Raw genomic sequence first — 20169 nt, 5'->3', positions numbered from 1 at the left:
ATCATTTTTCAGGATAAATGGGACAAAGCAGCCAAAAGATTAGTAATCCCCCTGACCTCTGATCTTAATATTTCTCTCTCATTGTCCACAGTGTGTTACTTTGATCGAGCAGAAGCATCCATAAGAAGACATACTTTGAATGGTCTTTCTGAGGGAGGCTCCAAAAGCGAGTCATTCCCCATAGGCCTAGCCATCTCTTATCACTATCTCACACACAGCGAATGCTTACAACATAAAACATAAATGCATCTATTTTAAATTATGTGTCAGAATATTCACATGAGATGCGGTAACTGAATTGGCCCTTAAAAGGCATCATTAAGATCATTCTCCCCTCGCTTTTCTTTCTGTACGTGCCTTTCTCAACCCTGTTATGAATTTCTTTTGCTCCCTTCACTTCCCCTCTTTGTAATAAAAATGAAAAAGTTGGCAACAGGTGAGTCTACCCGTAACTATGGCAACAGCGAGCGCCAGCATCTCTCGCAGTCATCGGGCAGCTGAGTGCCTTTGACCTCCAGGAGAAGGAGGGGAAAAGTGTACAGTGGATAAACACAGCAATCAAATCAGCAAGTTGTTTATCGAGACAGAAAACAAACAAAATAACAAAACAAAAGCAGAGCAGATTTTTGATTTGAAGAAAAAAACAGAAGAAAAGTTCTATAAAAAAGTATAAATAGACCAATACGTCTAACAGGCAGCTAACTATGCTTTTCTTTCTTCTTCTTCCCCTGCAAACAATCGATAGATTCCCCCTCTGAGTTGTTTTCACCTTCATTACTTATCCATTCCTGAGTGTCCAGTCTTCACTCACCATCCTCAGTGTCTTTGAGTAAGGCTGTGTGTGTCCGTGTGTGTGTTTCTTACCTGGAGATCCAAGGCTAGTTTCAGCTCTAACTAAAGAGCCGTCAAACTGTGTGCACCCTGCCCTCGCTTAAGTACAGCCAATATCTAGGAATCGCACAACAGCTGCATCACTGCATACCTGCTTTTTATTGCGACACTAGTATGAAAACACACAAATACACACAAGTTGTGGCATGCAACGGGACAGCCCAGGAACTAATCTTCAACTGAAAGCAAACAGCAGCAGCAATGTAAATGTTTGTGCAATAAATACAGATTTGTCATAATTAGAACTAAATGCCAACTGTAAAGGCGGCTGCTGACCGACTTTTAAACACTAAAAGTCTTCACTTGTGCACGTCCTTCTATTTTTCCATAGAGAATAAGCAAAAAATAGAGAGGGAGAGAAATAGAGCTGTATTTACTGTATGTAGTGTACGTTACGTAAATGCTCCTGCTGTTTCTACTACTTTTCATTTATCGGAGTTCTTTAGTGTTATAGCTGCCCAGCACATCCTACAGGTTGTAGATCAATTCAACACACTATTCTTATTCAAAAGAGGTATTGAGTGTATTATGTATTAGGACTGAGAAGTGACTAAATTAAGCTTAATGTAAAATGTCAATATACACACTAAATGTTCAAGATAGCTGGGAGAGAATCCAAATAAATTCATTATAGATTTTTATAGCCAACAAATCAGCAGAAAATGTTAAATTTGTCAACGTCTGGTAAGGAGAAGGCTGGAGTAGATCAACAAAACACTGGAACAAGGGAATTAGCTTTCCTGCTCCAGGCAGACAACAATATTATTGTTGCTGTGGTAAGCACAACCACATCACCTCCACTGTAGTCATGTACTTACTGATGTAACCAGGTAACCTCCAGGTAACCTAACTCAATGTTTTAAGTGTAAACTAAACCTAACCATGTTATTTTTGTGTTGTAATTTTACCCACAGTGTCTGAGAGCTTTAATTTACTTGTAGGAAAATCCCTTTACCACCTCAAAATGCAGCTGCTTGGGAATAACACTTCCTGAAAGTTCAAATACTTTGGGCCTGCAGCACTGATTTTCTGCGTACAGCCAACATTCTCTGTAGCACTATAAACAGTTTGCATTGAGTTAATTATTCTTTAGAACATACACATATTTACAGAATGTAGCAGACATCATATGGACCAGTAATGAGTTATTTTAAAGTTGTTCATCTGGCTCATAATCCATCGCAAGTCACATGTTATTGTAATGTTAAAAGTACATAAAAAAGTCATTGTTTGGCCATATTACACAAACTAGTGGAACTGAAAACCCACTGAGAAGTTAAGGTAGCTCATAGACGCTCACATCCAGGACAAATGAATCCCATTTCACTACATACTTTGGAAGGAGGAGCGATTCTTGAGTGAACGAAGAAGAAGACCCATTAGGTGATCACTATGTTAAAGGTTCTTTAGAAGCTTAGCAGTACTATGAAAGGAGTAGCAATCCTTGTGGGACTGTGGAGGGACAGATGGTCAGCGGATGCCTCAACAGTCTTTGATGAGCAAAGAACCTCAGCTGATTTCGTTTCAGGTAGAAATTCAGCAATAGCTTGCTTTTTTGTTGTTGTTGTTTTCGGCTTGCCCTGCTATGTTGTCAGTGTGCGGGTGGCGGGTCAGAGTGGAACATGGAGCACAATAGTAGAGGACAGCCAGTGAGAGGAGAGGACAGAGTTACTCAAGTTGATGACAAATTGTCAACCTACTGTAGCTAACACTGAACATGGGGGTAGTGGGTGGTGAGTAGGGGTGTGTGAGCTACCTGTCTCTCCGAAGCAGCTGCATCACGGGAAACACTGGATAGCACACTGCCTGACCAAAAAACAAATCGCCACCTGGATTTAACTAAGCAAATAGGTACGAGCCTCTTATAGGTGCATAGGTGATTATCTTTCAGCTGGCAACAAGTTATTTGCAAACTGGTGCAATGAGTTGCTTCTCATTTCATAAACAATCATGTCGAAAGACACATCTCGTGGTTGTGGAAAAGATGTTAGTGTGTTTGAGAAGGGTAAAATCATTGGCATGCATCAAGCAGAGAAAATGTCTAAAGAGATTGCAGAAACTACTAAAATTGGGTTGAGAACTGTTCAACGCATTATTAAAAAGTGGAAGGATAGTGGGGACACATCATCTTCCAGGATGATCACGATCAGCGATCACTTAAAGTTTTGGTGAAATCAAATCGTAGAAAAACAACAGAAGAACTCAGGGCTATGTTTAATAGTGAAAGTAAGAGCATTTCCACACGCACAATGCGAAGGGAACTCAAGGGATTGGGACCGAACAGCTGTGTAGCCATAAAAAAAAAAACACTAGTCAGTGAGGCAAACCGGAAAAAAAAGACAATGGAAGAAGGTCATGTGGTCTGTTGAGTCCAGATTTACCCTATTCCAGAGTGATGGGTGCATCAGGCTAAGAAAAGAGGCAGATGAAGTGATGCACCCATCATGCCTAGTGCCTACTGTACAAGCCTGTAGGGGCAGTGCTATGATCTGGGGTTGTTGCAGTCGGTCAGGTCTAGGTTCAGCAACAGTATGTGTTCCAAGAATGAGGTAAGCTGACTATACTGAAGGACCAGGTTATTCCATCAATGGGTTTTTTCTTCCCTGATGGCACAGGCATATTCCAAGATGACAATGCCAGGATTCATCAAGCTCAAATTGTAAAAGAGTGGTTCTGGGAGCATGAGACATCATTTTCACACATGGATTGGCCACCACAGTGTCCAGACGTGCTGGAGAAGGCTTTGCACAGTGGTCAGACGCTTCCATCATCAACGCAAGTTCTTAGTGAAGGTTTAATGCGACACTGGTTGGAAATAAATCTTGTGACATTACAGAAGCTTATCGAAACAGCGATTACGTGTTGAAATCAAAGCTAAAGGTGGTCCAATGAAATATTAGGGTGTGACCTTTTTTTTGGTGGTGACTTTTTTTGGGCCAGGCAGTGTATCTGCTATGAAATTTTGAGACCTCTTTGGTACCATGCTCTAATCTAAAACTGACATGTGATGAGTGAAGAGAAGATATTAATGATATTAATGATTCAGTTTCTGAACAGCTTGTTATAGCAGAACAAACACAGGCTTAACTAATAACACTAACAATGGCTCCGTTTCAACGAGGGAACCCCGTCGGGTATGACTCTGAGCCTCCTTCAAAGGTCTGGAAGTGGTATAAATTAGCATCATTAGTTACACCTGTGCTTTTCCTGCTATGACATCAGATAATCTCATTAAAAAGAGGTACACATGCACGTGCAACCAACCGAATAGGACTCCAAATTAATCTTTGCAAATAAAAAGCAATATTTTTGTTTCCTAAGATACTCTTCAAGCCCAATTGCAGTGGGTTGTAATGTTCAGCGGTGTATCGTGCATGCATTAGCAGCACACTCAGAAGTCAAGTGTTTTTAGTGTGCACACTGACAATTTTGAGTGTTCCCTAAATTCATTGCTTATTCACTGTGTGTACACCGCAAACTCAAAACCTGCTTAGAGCTTCTAACATCATATCGAATTTGAAAACTTTTTCCTTTCACCAGCTCATATTAGTAAGTAAAAGTAAGCGTTCTTCCTTAAATGAATATTCTCTTGCAAGTAATCACTTTATAGAAGTAAGATTCAATTCCACAGTGGTGTATAATGCAACCCCGGTCTAAATTAAACCCTCTCTACAGTAAATAAATCTAGTTAAAGCTGAAACAGCTGGAAGACTCAGCATAGCTTGACAAAGAGGCAAGACAATATTCTTTCATTGAGGCATAACAGTTTGCAGGCCAGCACTGAAAGGGAAAACAACCTAGAGCACGAGGCTGAAAAGGTGAAAAATGAATTGCAGAAGATGGAGATGGAGATATGCGGTAGAGAGGTTGAGGGAGGTTATCTAATAGAAAACACATTTTAAAAGGAAAGGCAAATGAGTAATGCACAGGCATACTGTCGCAATAAAACAACTAACCAAAACACAGAAGAAAGGTTGACAAATGGCAGCAAGGCTGGTGTAAAGTGAGGGGGAAGGCTAGGGGCACAGACCAGTGACTGACAGGCAGACAGAGTGTGTGAAAGCGGCTAGAGAAATAAGGGAGTGACAGAATGAAGGATTGAGTGATTGAGGGAGGAGGGGTGAGGGAGAGAAATGAAAGGGTAAGGATACAGGGCTGGAGGTTATATATCAAAACTGCAGAAAATAAGAGTAAGGCTTGTTCTATCATAATAAAGTCGGCCAATCTACAAAGTATCGGAGCAGTCCACTGCAAGTTGAGTTTCTACTGCAAACTCTATCAGAAATCTAATAAAGCCTTTTTCATTATTGATTCTTACACGGACAGGTCAAAAAAAGTTGCGGCGAGAGGTCTCAACACATCTTATTTTGTTGACTAATCTCTACAAGGGACAGTGGAGGTGTATGCAGACGGTTGCACAAACTCACCATCTTCTCATACAATGGGGTGTTTTTCTTTCTGTGTGTGAGGTAGCAGGAGGGGCTGGGAAACGATCCCAATATCTGATAGCGTTGCGTTCATTGCTCCATCTCATGTGGCGCCGCACTGACTGTTATTAAAAACTACAGAGTAATATCTGAACTGTCAGTCATTCCTGAGATTAAAGACTGAGCCCTACTTTCTAAGCACCACAGGCCTGGATAAATCATTATCAGCTCCCGGAGCCTTGGGTACCAAGCTTACATTAGGTTAGTCTTAGGCTAGGCGAGCAAACCCCTCCCCCATCTGAGTGGGACTGTAAAAGTCTGCTCGGACTTATGATGATGAAAGCAAATGATTTGATGCCATTGATTTAAGAAAATGTTAAAGCAACATGGGATTCAGTGGGTTACATGTGAGAGCTAGATAAATGTTTCCTTCAATGGTTGTTGGAAATGTCAGAATCATTAGCTAAGGTCCCGCAAGTACACTTAACAAGAAACAGAAAGGTTTCAGTTGTACTCTTCCAGCTTTACACCAAATGTTTAAGAACCTGGGGATTCAAAACCACACAAGGGATTACAAAGGAAAAATGACCTACAGTGTTTGCTTTTAACTCCTACTTGTGTCACAGGATTGAACATAGCATAACATAATGACTAATCTCCTGATAAGTCCCATACTATAGGATGACTCTTGACTCTCGGAAAAAAAACTCAGAAAGGTTACATTGTGGTTTTTAAAATATGACTACAATTTGCTCGAGAAAAGGTCTGTTGTTGAAAATATTCACCAGTGTTATTTGTGGATTTATTGAGATGGAACATCTCTCGATTATGTTTCAATTAGCTTCTGGTCCTCGTTCTCTAATGCACCTGTCCTTCAAACTCAACTCAGCCTGATTCACTATCCTACAGAGCTAATATCATCCTATATGTATTTACAGTGCTTTACAATTTTGTTTAGACAACCTGTCCTTAAAAAAAGGCAAAAAAAATTGTAGAAATCTGTCAAAAACTTGTTTAAATTAAAAATTATATTGTTATTTATTAGGCAAATAGCAGACTGAATTCACATTTTTATGTCAAAATAATTTATGGTCCTCACTTCAAATAAGAAATTAATCAGGCATATCATTCTCCACAAAAATATTCTTATCTTCAAGAATACAATAAATAACTGTAATTGGGCATCTTAATTAAATAATAATAATAATGCTAATAATGATGATAAATTCACAGATTAAAAACAATAATTATATTTTAGCATTTATATTATAATTTCAATTAAAGAGCTGGGAAATTACACAAGCATAAGAAAGATTTTGGTAATTACCAATGCTGTTCATTTAGGCCAGCTGTGGGATAGACCTCACACTGGGTGCTGGTCTAAGAAATGTGTTAAGCACTGTATATAGTCATTATAAATGCATTATACACTTGCATTTTAAATGGATTATGGCAAAAATAACTTGGCTTACCAAATTAACAGATACTTAGAATTCACTGTTACACATATTGATATAAAATGTATTCATTTACTTCCAAAGATACGTACTCATTAATATAAAAGAATAGGAAACTCATTTAGACACTTATTTAGAGATATGCATGTGACACTTGGACACAAGGTAGAAAGCACCCAGTAACACCACTCTACTGTGGTTATCTTGGATTTAAGCAAATTTAGTGTTTGTAGCTCCTTACATGGCTTATTCCACATAATACATCACACAAAATCATGAGGCTGATAATCACCTTTATCTTCATCGTATTTAACTATTTTAGTTCACCATACATGGCTAATTGGTTTTAAACCACACCCCATTATGTTCGGCTGGACATTTCTTGTTCTCAGTGGAGATTACACCTTTACTGCATTTTTTGTTTGTGTCAGATTGACCAAATCTGAATCCCAAATTCTGTAACAGGCTTGTCACCATCATTTCCTGCACTTTATTATAGCTGGCTGTTCTGATGTGAGTATTATTATTACACTGAACACAACAGTATTTATGATTTCCAGCCTAAGCCTCCGTGGTGCAGGGTCTCTGAATTCCACCAAACTCCTAAATTATCACGCTATCACGTTGTCTGTAAAAATTAAAATCATCACTATGTTTTCACAGCTTGTGAAAGATGATGCCTGCTGCCCAGAAAATTAAAGCGCCTCCACAATCCTAATCAACAAATTAGTTTTTAGGTTAGGTGGTCGCCAATTTGGTACCTTAGGTGAATTTCAGTCTATTACACATACTAAAAAGACTGGAAACTACCGAGAGATTGTCATGGACAAGTGTGTGTGTGTGCATTTGTGAGGTTTCTAACAAACACGAATGTCAAGTTAATATTAGACTGTATTTTCAATATCCTCTTTATTTCTCATACACACCCAAAAGCAAGCGAGCAAAACAATAAGAAGACAATGAATGGCAAACAGTTCTTATCTGAGTTATGGGTTAAGGGGCATTTTCCTTATCTTCATCTTTTCATGCTGAAAGTTGGCCTCGGGTTTGTGACACTAGAGCTAGCGCCACACTAACAGGTGCAAACAGGTCAGGCTAAACTCTGCCCCGTGGGTAGCGGAGAAGCGATAGGGATTCCCTGCTGAGAGCGTTACTTCATTACTGAGAGCCTGTACGTATCTAAACCCAGCCTTAAGGCAGAGAGGGGCCAGTCTGGAGATATTGAATTCACACTTTCACTCGTAACTCAAATATGCAGAGGGGTTTTTTTTTTTTGCCACAGTGACTGTCTTTTGTCTGCTAAAACCCATTTTTTCAGGTCTTCTCAAGTTGAGAATGATGGCAGTCACTGAAATTTCATTCATTCAGCTTATGTGAGACAGGAGAGGATGGTGACAGTTAAATGACTAATACGAGATCAGCAGTGATTAGAAATTTAGATTTTATATATACGTGCTATCCAAAAATCACATAAATGCTTAACAGCTTTAGAGATTTTCAGAATACAAAAGGAAACTTCGCAAATTAAAATGTAGTCACCGATCATCTTAGTGTTTATATAAAGAGATCCAATGGTCACAAACTCACAAAAGGTACCGATTTTTCAAGTCAAGCTTTCTTTACCACCCTTCAAAGTCAGCACATTTCCAGGAAGTCTAAATGCTGCCTTTCTTTCAAATGCTACAGGACTCTTTAGTAGGTACAACTTACTAATATCAGGCTGGAAAGCCTTCAGAACTGCCTTAATGCTTCATTCTATAGATTTAGCAAAGTGTGGGAAGCAGCACACCCATGATGAGAATCTCCTGTTAAACTACATACAAAAGTGTGTTGTTGGATTGAGATCTGGTGCCTGTGGAGGCCATTTAAATACTAATGTTTCTGAACTCACTGTCATGTTCAAGGAAGCAGGATCTGGACTTTCTGACATGGTGCATTGTGGCCATAAAGGGATGGAAATGGTTAGCAGCAACACTCGGGTCCAAGGTCTTCCAAAAAAAAAAAAAAAAAAAAAAATCCCCCCACATCACCAGTTAATACAAGGCATGACAGATCCATGATCTCATGTTGTTTACGCCATTACGCCATTATTCTGAGCCTAATATTGAAATTTGCAGCAAACATTGAGGCTCATGGCGAGACTGGCAACATTTTCCTGGTCTTGGTGTCCAATTTTGGTGAGCCTGTGTAAATCATAGCCTCCTGTTCTGACAGGAGTGGCACCCAGTGTGGTCTGTTGTTTGGTCATTCTCCTCTGACTTCTTTCATCAAAAAGAGAGACCATGCCAACACTGGCCATGAAATAACAGCATTTTAAAAAGCTATAAATTACAAACTGTCAGTGAATAATGCCCCATTTGTGGACATAAATCACCAACCGACAGTTTTATGCTTTGCACTCTGCTTCACTTCATTTTAACTTGCTTTTTATTTTTGCTGATACTTAGTTACCAAAACTTTGGTAAGTTTAGGAACAGACTGCAGCTTGAATAATAATCTGCCCCTTCACAACCCTCCACACTGAGAGATTGCCCAGTGAATGTGACGCCAAGGGAACTTTAACAAGGGTCCAAATGTTCAAAGCTGGGAGTGAGAGAACCACATCACTACTGACTAAACCCAGTGTGTCACAGGACAGACGCCAAAAGTGACTTTCTACATAACTTTCCTTCAGCACCTATGACGAAATAGTGTCTGAGACTGTGATTAGAGGGTGTGAAAAAACACATATATGAAATGTAACTCCCTGTTACCCATTTCTAAAGAATTGTGCTGCTTTTTCTTTATCTTTATATATGTCTTATAATGCTGCAATAACTGTAGCATGCCAAAAAAACCCAAAGCACTGCAGACCAGATACAACTTCTCCATAAAGCTTCTCTTAAGGCGAGTTTCTCTGTGCATCTCTCTAAATTCTGCTACCTTCTGTCGAGCTATTTTGAATATTGTCTGGGTATCAGCGTGAGCCTCTTTTGTGTTCAGAGCTTCCAAACATGACTCATCATCACCTCAGGTCCTTCTATTCAAAACCCAACCACAAAGTAGTGACAGAGATTTAAGCCCGAATACAAAGAGAAGAAGGCACAGAAGAGGAGTTACATAGCAATGAGGTGTTTTAATAATGTTCATGCACATTGTTGATTTCAGTTTGCATGGATTTTCAAGAGGCTTGTTACTGAAAAGACTCAATGAGAACTAAAAAAAATAAAGAAACAAATAAAAATCACACAGCCAATGCGAGAGTCTGCAGTCACAGTGTCTCTATTAGCCAGATGAGATTTATGAGTCATCCGTGATAAGAAGTAACCCTAACTCTAAGTTATGCATAAAATTTTGTGTTAGTTTTGTGTGCCAGACAAAAAGTGAGGAGATCACAGACTCCTTAATATTCATCCCTAGTATCATGACTCCAAGGAGAGCTATTGACTGATCTTGTAATACACTTCCATCTCAATAACTACTTTTTATATTTGAGTATTTCCTGTTATGTTTCTTGTATTTTTGGGGGACAAAACTCATTCTTATGAAGAAAAAAAAAAACAAACTGTCAATATATCGGCTGATATTCTTTGACACAGGGTTGACACAGCTTCAGAGTTATGCAGCGGTGTGTTTGCCCACTTCCTGATTTCCTATTTTTTTGTATTTTTGTCACATTTAACTGTAACTCCTGAGAAGGTTCACCACAACACATTACAGTTTTGTTGAAGGGGGGGGGGATGAAAGGCTCAGCGTTTATTAACTTTCCATCAATATTTTTCAAAAACTAGTTAAAACCTTATTGTGAAGGCTTTGACTCACTCAACAACACCATCTGCCCAGATGTGATCCTACACTATAATACGTTGCCACATGTGTTGCAGTCAATGCAGCCATTTTTGCAAACAATGAAGCTGCTCAGCTGGAATAACAGCTAGCATGTTAGGAGACATTTTCCAAATTACCCACTGTATATTTTGCTGTTTTATTTATGTTTATCATGTTTTAGGTAAAAAGAAGGTTTTATCTTGGTGAATATGAGTACATATGCTGATACATAGGGTTGTGCGATATGACCAAAATCTCATATCCCGATATAAGAATTCTATCGTCCGATAACGATATAAATCACAAAATGTAACATTTTCTGTAAATTCTGTGAATCTCGGGCAGCTCGACTTGCGTGAAGTATTTCCAGCTGCGCTTCATGTAGCTGGAGTCAAGTGTTTTAACCGATGCATGAAACTATACATTTTTAGACATAGGTTGTAACGGCCGCCGTTTTCTTTGTGAGTATTTATTACACAGGGTGCTGCGGGGAAAAGCCTGTTCCAACGTTTGAGTGTAAGGTTTATTTTTTTAGCACCTGGCGGCTCTTTTTTACTTCTCATCTGTAAATAATCTGCTCTTTCATGTGATTCAGTTTATTTTGAAAAGTCTCAACAGGATCTTGAGCTTTATTGTGAAAGGTTTATGTGGAACATAAACAAGCGGACAGGCGATGGTGTTACCGTCGTTGTTGCTAACCACAACGCATAAAAACAGGCGCTTGTCCATCGGTAGTGTGGTTATATTAAATATAAGAGAAATAGAGAACTTTAAGAAATTAATGTAGCCACTACAGTGACCATCAAAATAATGAAAAAATATTGCCGTAAACAGTTTATTTTGCGAGACCAAGAAACAAAACGATAGACGTTTTTATATCGTCATCCGATATATATCGTTATATTGAACAGCCCTACTGATACATATGTAGCTGCAATAGGCTGAGATGGGTTAATATTATTAAAATCCCCTTCGAACACACAAAATCCACATTTGTCCTGAACCTGTTTGGTAGCAAAACTGCCTAAGGCGAAAAATAAATTAAAGACGGAGAGTGAATGTGTGATCAAAACTATCCACCTCATTAATGAAACTGAGCAGTTAATTAGTGCTGCACCCTTAGGGCGGTACACTCTACTACCAAGACTGTCCAAAAACTCACATATGATCCCACTCTGTGTCAAACAGTCTGTTGACATAGCTCTAATAATTTCTACTCAGACCATGAGTACAAAATAAAAAGGATTGCTGCACTGCAAGGCTTTGCACTGGATTGCATCAGTGCACCTTATGAACTTTAGTGTAAAACTGCATGTATGGCATAAAACCAAATCACGCACTTATTAAAAAAAAACTTTACACACACAAGACAGAAGCAATACAGCTCAAACTGCATAACTGCTAAACGCTCTTTCATCTCTTTCTTCCTCTACCTTTCAAATTTGACTGAACAGCTTTTATCTTTGATTGATCCTCTTTCAAACCTGATTGAAAAAGTAACAAGAGGAGCACTATAATTTCACCACTTCTGCCACACAACAGGGGACACATTCAGCACATTAAACCTGGCCAGAACCGCAGGGGAAAACTTGCATGATGTGTCTCTGCTTCTGTTTATCTCAGGTCTTGATTAAAATATTAATGAGATGTCAAGAACCTCTTTCTTCTTATTGAGGTTACGTCAGAAGAGATGCAATAAAAGACAACTCTTTCAAATGTGTGTTGACAAAGGAAGGTGAGGAGAAAGCTAAGGTAACTAAGGTGTGTGTGTGTGTCCATGAGTATCAAATTAATGCTCCAAACAAAGGCTTTGCTGACTGTGAAGATGACTTAATAATTACACGCAGCAGGCCGACAGACCTGCATCTGTGCAGAAGAATGTCCTTATACAGGGAACAAGTGGAGTGTGTGATAGTTCACAACAAAGGACTGAATCAAGCAGTGGAAGTCTAATGAACTTAAGTCTTTCAAGTAAACACACAGCAAGAGCAGCACTCGCACACTGAGTAGTTGATCGCTTTGCCAGTTACGGCTCATTAACTGATGGAGATCATCGATTACTCAGCCGCTTTGTGTGTCAGCTGCATTATGAGGAGAATATGAAATTTTTAGGCAGGATTTTTTTTTTAATTTTTATAACACACCAAAGAAAATGTAATTCTTTATACTAAATCGGGGCGGCTTCACCTATCTCAGAGAATCCTTTTACAAACTAACCTCAGTTTATTAAGATAAGGTCATGAAGACAGAGTGATGAAAAGAAAAAACCCTTTACAGATAATCTAGCAGCTGCATAACAGATCTGCTCTTTGGGTAATTTACCATCTGTCTTAACATGAAACATGGTTCAATTTTCTATTTACTTTTTATAAATGGAACAGAAGAAGCTACGAATGCGGTATATTGACTCTTGCTCCAGTTTCTTCAAAAGCTTCATCGAACGCATATCTTATGTTTGCCAAAACTTTGCTGTAAACCAAGCATTTCAACTGCATTGTGCATCATTTCTAAATAGGAATAAAATAGGATAAATAGGAACAAATAGGAATAAAAAGCAGAGGTATGCCAAATTACACAAAAACTGGACTGAAAATCAGAGGTAACATGTCATATGGAGTGAAGAATGACTGAGTGTCTACAGCCATCTTTAAAACACAGTGGAGGCTCTGTCATGGCTTCAGGCTACATTCACCCAGTGCTGTTAGGGGATCTTGTCAAAACCGATTAAATTATGAAGTGCTGTCAGATTTTGATCCACCATGGAAAGTGTCTGATGGGCAACTACTTTGTTTTTCACCATAAATATGATCCAGAAAATCCTACTGAGGTATGTTTTACACAGAGCCAAAGCAGTAAAACATACCTCAGTAGGATTACACACCATCAAACACTATCATTGATGGACTGGCCTCACAGAGCCCGAACTTCAGCATCACTTAAGCAGCGTAGGATCATCTCGACAAACAACAAAACAAAGAATAAAAGTAGTCAGACTGAATATTGACTTACAAGCAGGTTAACCTACAGAAAGACTATCTTCCCCCAGACTGATCTTTCCTTTAGACTATAATACTATATATAATATAATATAATATAATATAATATAATATAATATACTATAATTCGGTATATATTTGCACCTTTTCAATACATTGCTGCACCTATTTCCCATTTTCTTAGCAAAATGCACAGAAATAACTAAAATAAATTATAGCATCAAGGACTAAACTGAGTGTTTAGCTGAAGTCGTACTTTGCCCTGTTTTGGTTTACACCACGTCCCGAGCAAAAAATCTGAGGGAAACAGCAAGATAAGGTCTTTGTGGGTTAATCACTTTTAGTGATCCCTTTTAACTCTACATGAATCACCTGACCTAGCATTGGTAGGTCAGGTAATTACTGCTGCTTTTAATGTAATGACAAACTTCTGCAAGAGACAAAAAACAACTGCCATTTAAATTACATGGAAAATAACAAAATAAGGAGTGCATAAAAAGCTGAACAGCTCTCAGAGGAATAAATAGAGACCTGAAGATTTATGCCTGTTTGCTGCTGACTTGTCGCAGGGGGCACTGCATAATTCATTAAGGACAACTGCGTCGACAGTTCCACTGACTTTGCTTAATACTGAATTAGACTTGTTGGTCTGCGCTGGAGGAATATCCTCTCAAAGCAGTGTCCAGCACTACATAAACTTTAGTTATGTAGTGTAACAGCAGCACCAGGGATGGATCGGGTTATAAATAGGAATCCTTATAGTCCAACTGCCCACGCAGGTTGCTGACACCTGCATACTTTGCTTCGGGTTGAAGGAAAGTACACAGTGTTGAAGGGAGGAATGAAAGGAATAATCAGAGGACAGACAGATGTGTAGCAGGAGGAAGGAAAGACCTTTTATGGAATGCCAGGAAAAACGTGTTCCCTTCACTTTCTTGTCCTAATTTCTCAAACCAGCCCCCTGAAATCTCACATTTCATTCTTTCTATTTGCCTGAATTTTGTTCATCACCAGGCTCCCCCACCCCCTCTGCAACATTAGACGCTCATTCTCTCTCACCCACTCTTTTTCACTGGCATCCTCTGAATTCTGTGACTTTTTGCCTTCTGTACCCACATACATATATACTCCTTTCTCTCATTTTCTCTCTCTCGCTGTCTCTCTTTCTCTCTGTAAGCCACTTGTTACCATGGCAACCCCACAATAGGCCTTATAAAGCTAATAAGTAGAGAGAGCAGGCGGGATGAGCAGCGTAGCAGAAGAAGACGGAGGAGGGAAAAAAAATAGAGGAAAAAAAATGAAATAGAAAAATAAATGGGTGCCAATCTATTCCTGGTATTGGAACTTCAAGCAAGGAGAGTGAGGGAGACACACATCCAGAGAAAGAGTGGAACAAATAGAGGTATACATATTTAGAAGGCATTACTGGCAGCATCTATAAAGTGCTGTAGGACTTATATAATAGGTTTTCATAAGCAGGGTGATAAGGCATTACACATCCATTATAAGAAGACAATCCCTCCCCCAGAATGTAAAATTTTAGTATGTCTGCATCAGCAGCCAGTTTTTATAACAAGATTTTTTTCTATATGCTCTAAAGGTTAAAATAGTAATGTGATGCTTCCTCCTGAAAAATAGAGATAAAATGGATTTATTGATTCATGTTTTTAATCTATAGCCAAAGACTAAGTTCCAAGGACTTAATCAAGAAAAGTAAATTTAATCAAGTCTTTAAGTAAAAGAAAAAAAATGTTTTACTTGTTTTCTGGAGAACAGAGTTAAAAGTTGTCACACCCATCAAGAAATGATATGACACATCAATCCTGTAAAAAGAATTAGAGGTTAACGGGATAATGTATCAGCTATTAACAGAGCCAAGCTAGTGAGTCTCTAATATATACTCTGTCTTTAACATGGACTGTAAATAAAAGATGTATCCGGCCACCATGATGTCCTGCACTTAACAAGGTCCATCCATAGACTGCATAATACTGGATAAATAGAGTTATGATAATCATATCAATAAGGTCATCAGAACGGCTTTTTGTCACACTCGACTTGCTGGACTATCCAAACCATCAATAGTACAACTTTGACAACAGCAGTCAAAGTCCTTACATGGAAATTTGAACATATTACCCCAGTGTTAAAGTCATTTCTCCTATTTCAACACATAATTACCTTTAAAATGCTTCTATTAGTTCATAACGCTCTCAATAGTTTGGCTCACTATTACATCTCCGACTGGTTCAGTGTCTATAACCCAATTAGACCTCTCAGGTCACCAGGTGCAAATCTTGTGACTATTAGATCCAAGTGTGCTGAGTGTTTCAGTTACTGTGGTCCTTTTCTTTGGAATACATTCTCTGCAGACGTCAGGTCAGTCACAACTGTGTCTTCATTCAGAAAGAAACTTTCTTTTTGGGAAAGTCTTTCTGTTCTCACAGGTTTAAGCTACATCCACGCTGGGAACCATTTGCTCATTGCATATCGCATTAAAGCTGACAGTTCGTTGCTTGCAGATATTCCACGCTCCAGCTGCCTAGGTGACCATCTAATGTATTTATGTATTTACTACCAGGTCACGTATCAATCAACAGTAATCTTTACTCTCACTGGTAGTTGCTTCAGTTGCCCGCCTGGAAGTTGAGAAAACTTTATCTCAGGTCCGATGCAAGTTTATAAGAACTGACTCGTTTTTGGAACCAGCACCAAGTGGTCACTCAAGGAACTTCAGCCTTTAGGTACTTAGGCAATAGGCAATAGTAGTAGTTACAGTCTACAAATAAGGACATGAGTGGTATCAGTCTACTCGTGCCTATTCTCCAGGAGAGTGAAAAAGTATGTTTTCTAAAATGAAAATAAAAATGTATTAAAAAGTTTGAACAGCTCATGATTAAAATGTTACAGATACATGATTAGCCACTTAGCTTACTCCTTTTTGAATATGGTAAATTCTTAAGATTGTTTACAATTAGAGTAAGTTAGCCAATCATGACTGTAAATAACCTGGAATGTAATTTAACTGATTGTTTGTCACTCTGTTCATCTTTCAATATTTATGAACAGAGCAAATATCTTACATAGTACAGTATATGTTATTGCATTCATTCAACCAATAATTGGATGCATAATTATTAAGTACAGGATCAATGCATTGATCCAATGCACTGAGAAGTGGGATGCCTTTTAGGCAACAGTGTCCAAAAGACACTTTAAGTGGTTGTGCATTCTAAATGAGCCACTGATAACCTATTTAAGCACGAGAACCTTCTTGCAAGCCATTAAATTTTTATGTATCCACTCAGCAATTCAACTATGAACACTATCCATGCCCGATATATTTACATAGTGTCAGGCAATGTTTTCAAAAGTCAAAAAGAAGAGATTTTCGAGACTGTGATCAATAATTGCTCCTCAGTTTCTGTCCTCAGAAGTCATCCACCAGATATCAGTGACAGGCCAAGGCTCATTATGTAGCTTTAAGAGGGAAATAACACAGTCTTGTAACATAAAAACCACCGCAATGCTTCAATAGGAATACTAGATGAAGATGTCTCATTCAGTTTTACGCCTGTGTGCATGAGTGTGTGCGCGCGCGAGTGTGTCTGTGTGCATGCACCTGTGGATTGATAATGAATGTGTTTTTCCCCTGCTGAGGCTCTACTCAGATCAAAGTCTAGCAGGGTCTCTGAACTGCTCCCGGATGAAACACACAGACAAAGACACACACACTTCGAATATGTCTCCTGCCTGGACAGCTTCCCTTGCTTTGCCTCTTTTGTTGGAAGCCCGATAGCTGCGGGTGTGAGGGACAGTTGGACTGAAAGCCAGGTGAGAGAAGGAAGTATTACCACGTCACAAGCTAACCATCGCCAAGGCCACCACTTTTCCATGACAACAGGGATTTTATCACTATGGTAACACAAACGAGGTTCTAGGAAATGACACCAAGGAAACGAAGGTCAGAAATAAATATCTCATAATACAGAAATACTTAAATTAAATATTGAAAATTAAATATTACATTGTGCCGACATAAACGTACAAAAATTATTTTTTAATAAAAAGGGGGATTTACTGTAGGACTTGGTATTTCAAGCAAAAATAATATTCAGTGTTGACTTAGAACTATTCACTCACCCACTTCTAATCTCCAGTGGTGGTGCATATTTCTGGTACATCTGTCATGCTAGCTTTACCTGGTGACGTTTGAGCGGAGCCTCATTTTTCTTTATTTCTCAGAACATTTTGACAGCTGTAATAGTCTTCCACTTTTGACTTTTCTCCTGTTTGCTAACTACCATCAAACCTTAAAGTGCCATTTTTACATTATAGCCACCTTATACATACACACATAAAACCAGGAGTAGAAATCGTCGCATGAACGACTTGATTTTTTATAATTTAAGGAATATTCAAAAATATTCCCTAATTTACACAGAGACATACATGGTAATGGAAAGTCCATGATGTTAAAAATGTGTCAAACTCATAAATATGCAGTCACAATTTTTTAAAAAGGGGCACATGAATAGTAAACATGCTTGCATCAATTAGCATTTATGCTACTTTTTTATTTTGTGAGCTTAAATAAATGCAGTGAAATGTGCACGTGTGCAGATTTAAGACTCAGATGCACTGATTACGGGACTCTTATATGAACACCTCATTCATTACTCCGAATATTCCTTTTGGAGAAGAAACTTTGAAACTCAGCGGGGGAGAGCATCTAATGCTTGCATCCTGATTTGCATCAAAGCTGAACAGATGTGCGATTCATCTGCTATATTGTTACCCTAAAATCTTGCTTTTTAAAGGCCAGACTAAAAAGAATATATTTAACATGATTTATTCAGTAGTAATAGTTTAATCTCTAACATTAATCTGTTCGTTACATCCCCACAAGCATTTAAAATGGTGAATATATCAGGCTAAATACATTCATTTTCACTGGCTTGCCATGATTAGTGGAGTTCTCTGCAAAAGCAAAGAAGATTTTTGGTGAATATTTAATAGTAAGTTTAAAAAAATGTTAACAACTGCAAAGCATTGATGCATTTAGCTTTAAGGGAAAAGACAGAGGAAAGTCTGAAGTTTGTAGTCTCCAGATCACCTGGCTGATTGGTTGCTCACATGCTTTCATCTGACTAAATTCTCACTGTTTGGAAAATTACCGGTGTTTCTTTGATGAGGAGAAAATCACGAGTCCTCTGGGAATCCATTATAATCCATTATTTTTGCCAGTGAGAGGAACACGCTGCTTGTGGAAAATGGGAGTTTTGAAAATGTTGCATTTTCATAACCGTGAACCTGCATTACCCGACAGGTCTAACTAACCGCTGAGCATTCGGTGTCAGAGCCAACCTGCAGTAATTGATGCTGTGTAAAAGTAGCTGGTGTGGCTGTATTCGTCAAAACAAAGTCTAGGGCAGATTATGCAAACACAGTTTAACAAGTTAAAATGGCATATAATCTAAAAACATCATGCTAATGTGTCTGTGTTGGGATGTGCTGATAACTTTGAATGCAAACAAACCCAAACTGGCATCTTTTAATATGTTTGCACTAATAATATGACTATCCTTTCAGCAATAGCTTGAGTGGCTCCAGCATCTGCAAGTAGTAGCAAATAGAGATATTATTCATTTATTTTGATGAATGAAGTCAGCATTGCCTAACTGAAAGATAAAGTGTTCTCCTGCTGTTGCTAAACTGTCTGCCTGCCTAGTGTAGCCTGGATCATGATCTCTAATTCATCTCAGTCAGAAATGATCCAGCTTTCATGGTGCACTCTGTACACCTTCCAGCTGTTCTCAGACATGTTCTTAGCCTCTAAGGTGCTTGCCACTTGGTTATGGCCACCAGAATAGAATGAGTAGAAATATGATTTCAATTTCCTGGGACCCAGGACAAAGAGATTAGGGTTTTATTTGGTTCCTATGCAGTCAGAGTTTAAGCATCACTTACACCAAGGCAACAGTGACAACATGTAAAAGGAAAACATGAGGAAAAAAAAAAAAGGTGGGCTTAGCTATGTTATAATGAGCAACCCAAGTGCAAGAAAAATGATGCACCACATGGCGAAACATACAAGCAGTCATTATATTCACTTTCAGATAAAATATGTGCGTTATGCATTATTAGAGTAGATATTTAGTAAGAGAGGAGGTCACCAAGACACCAGCTGGCTTATACACATGAGAAATGTGGCATTTTAAATATTCTGAACAGATTTTACATTCCCTTTCATTTTAGCTCAAACCACATTTCACTCCCTCTCTACAGATGCTTCACTGAGAATAGACCCCTCTGATGATAAAACACCACTAATCCAAAAATAAAGAATAATTCAGGCAACATGTTAGTGAATATCCAAAAAAACCACATTATTCACAACCATGTTATTTTTCATCAAACTGATATGACAGATTTTTTGGTCAGGCAGCAAAGAATGAATAAATCTCTTTAATTATTTTTCTTAATTGACCAAATGATAAATTAGTTAGGAAAGACACTCATAGAACAATAAATAATTAAAACAGCCCTTTAGATGCCACCTCAAACTTGTACACTTCCCCTTTAATTCCA

At 38.5% G+C, this 20169-nt stretch overlaps 1 protein-coding gene across 3 annotated transcripts in view; it reads right to left on the bottom strand.

Moving 5' to 3' along the window:
* Window positions 1-20169, bottom strand: part of anks1b (ankyrin repeat and sterile alpha motif domain containing 1B) — a 296705-nt gene that overhangs the window by 85691 nt on the left and 190845 nt on the right. The window lies entirely within an intron of this gene.

This window comes from Diplotaxodon limnothrissa, linkage group LG17 (genome assembly GCF_057381915.1).
Source record: "Diplotaxodon limnothrissa isolate DT_005_m linkage group LG17, D_limnothrissa_male_GT1.1, whole genome shotgun sequence".
NCBI classification, from domain to species: domain Eukaryota; kingdom Metazoa; phylum Chordata; class Actinopteri; order Cichliformes; family Cichlidae; genus Diplotaxodon; species Diplotaxodon limnothrissa.
The sequence above is the reverse complement of the archived record's forward strand: the minus strand, read 5'-3'. Positions and strand labels throughout refer to the sequence as shown.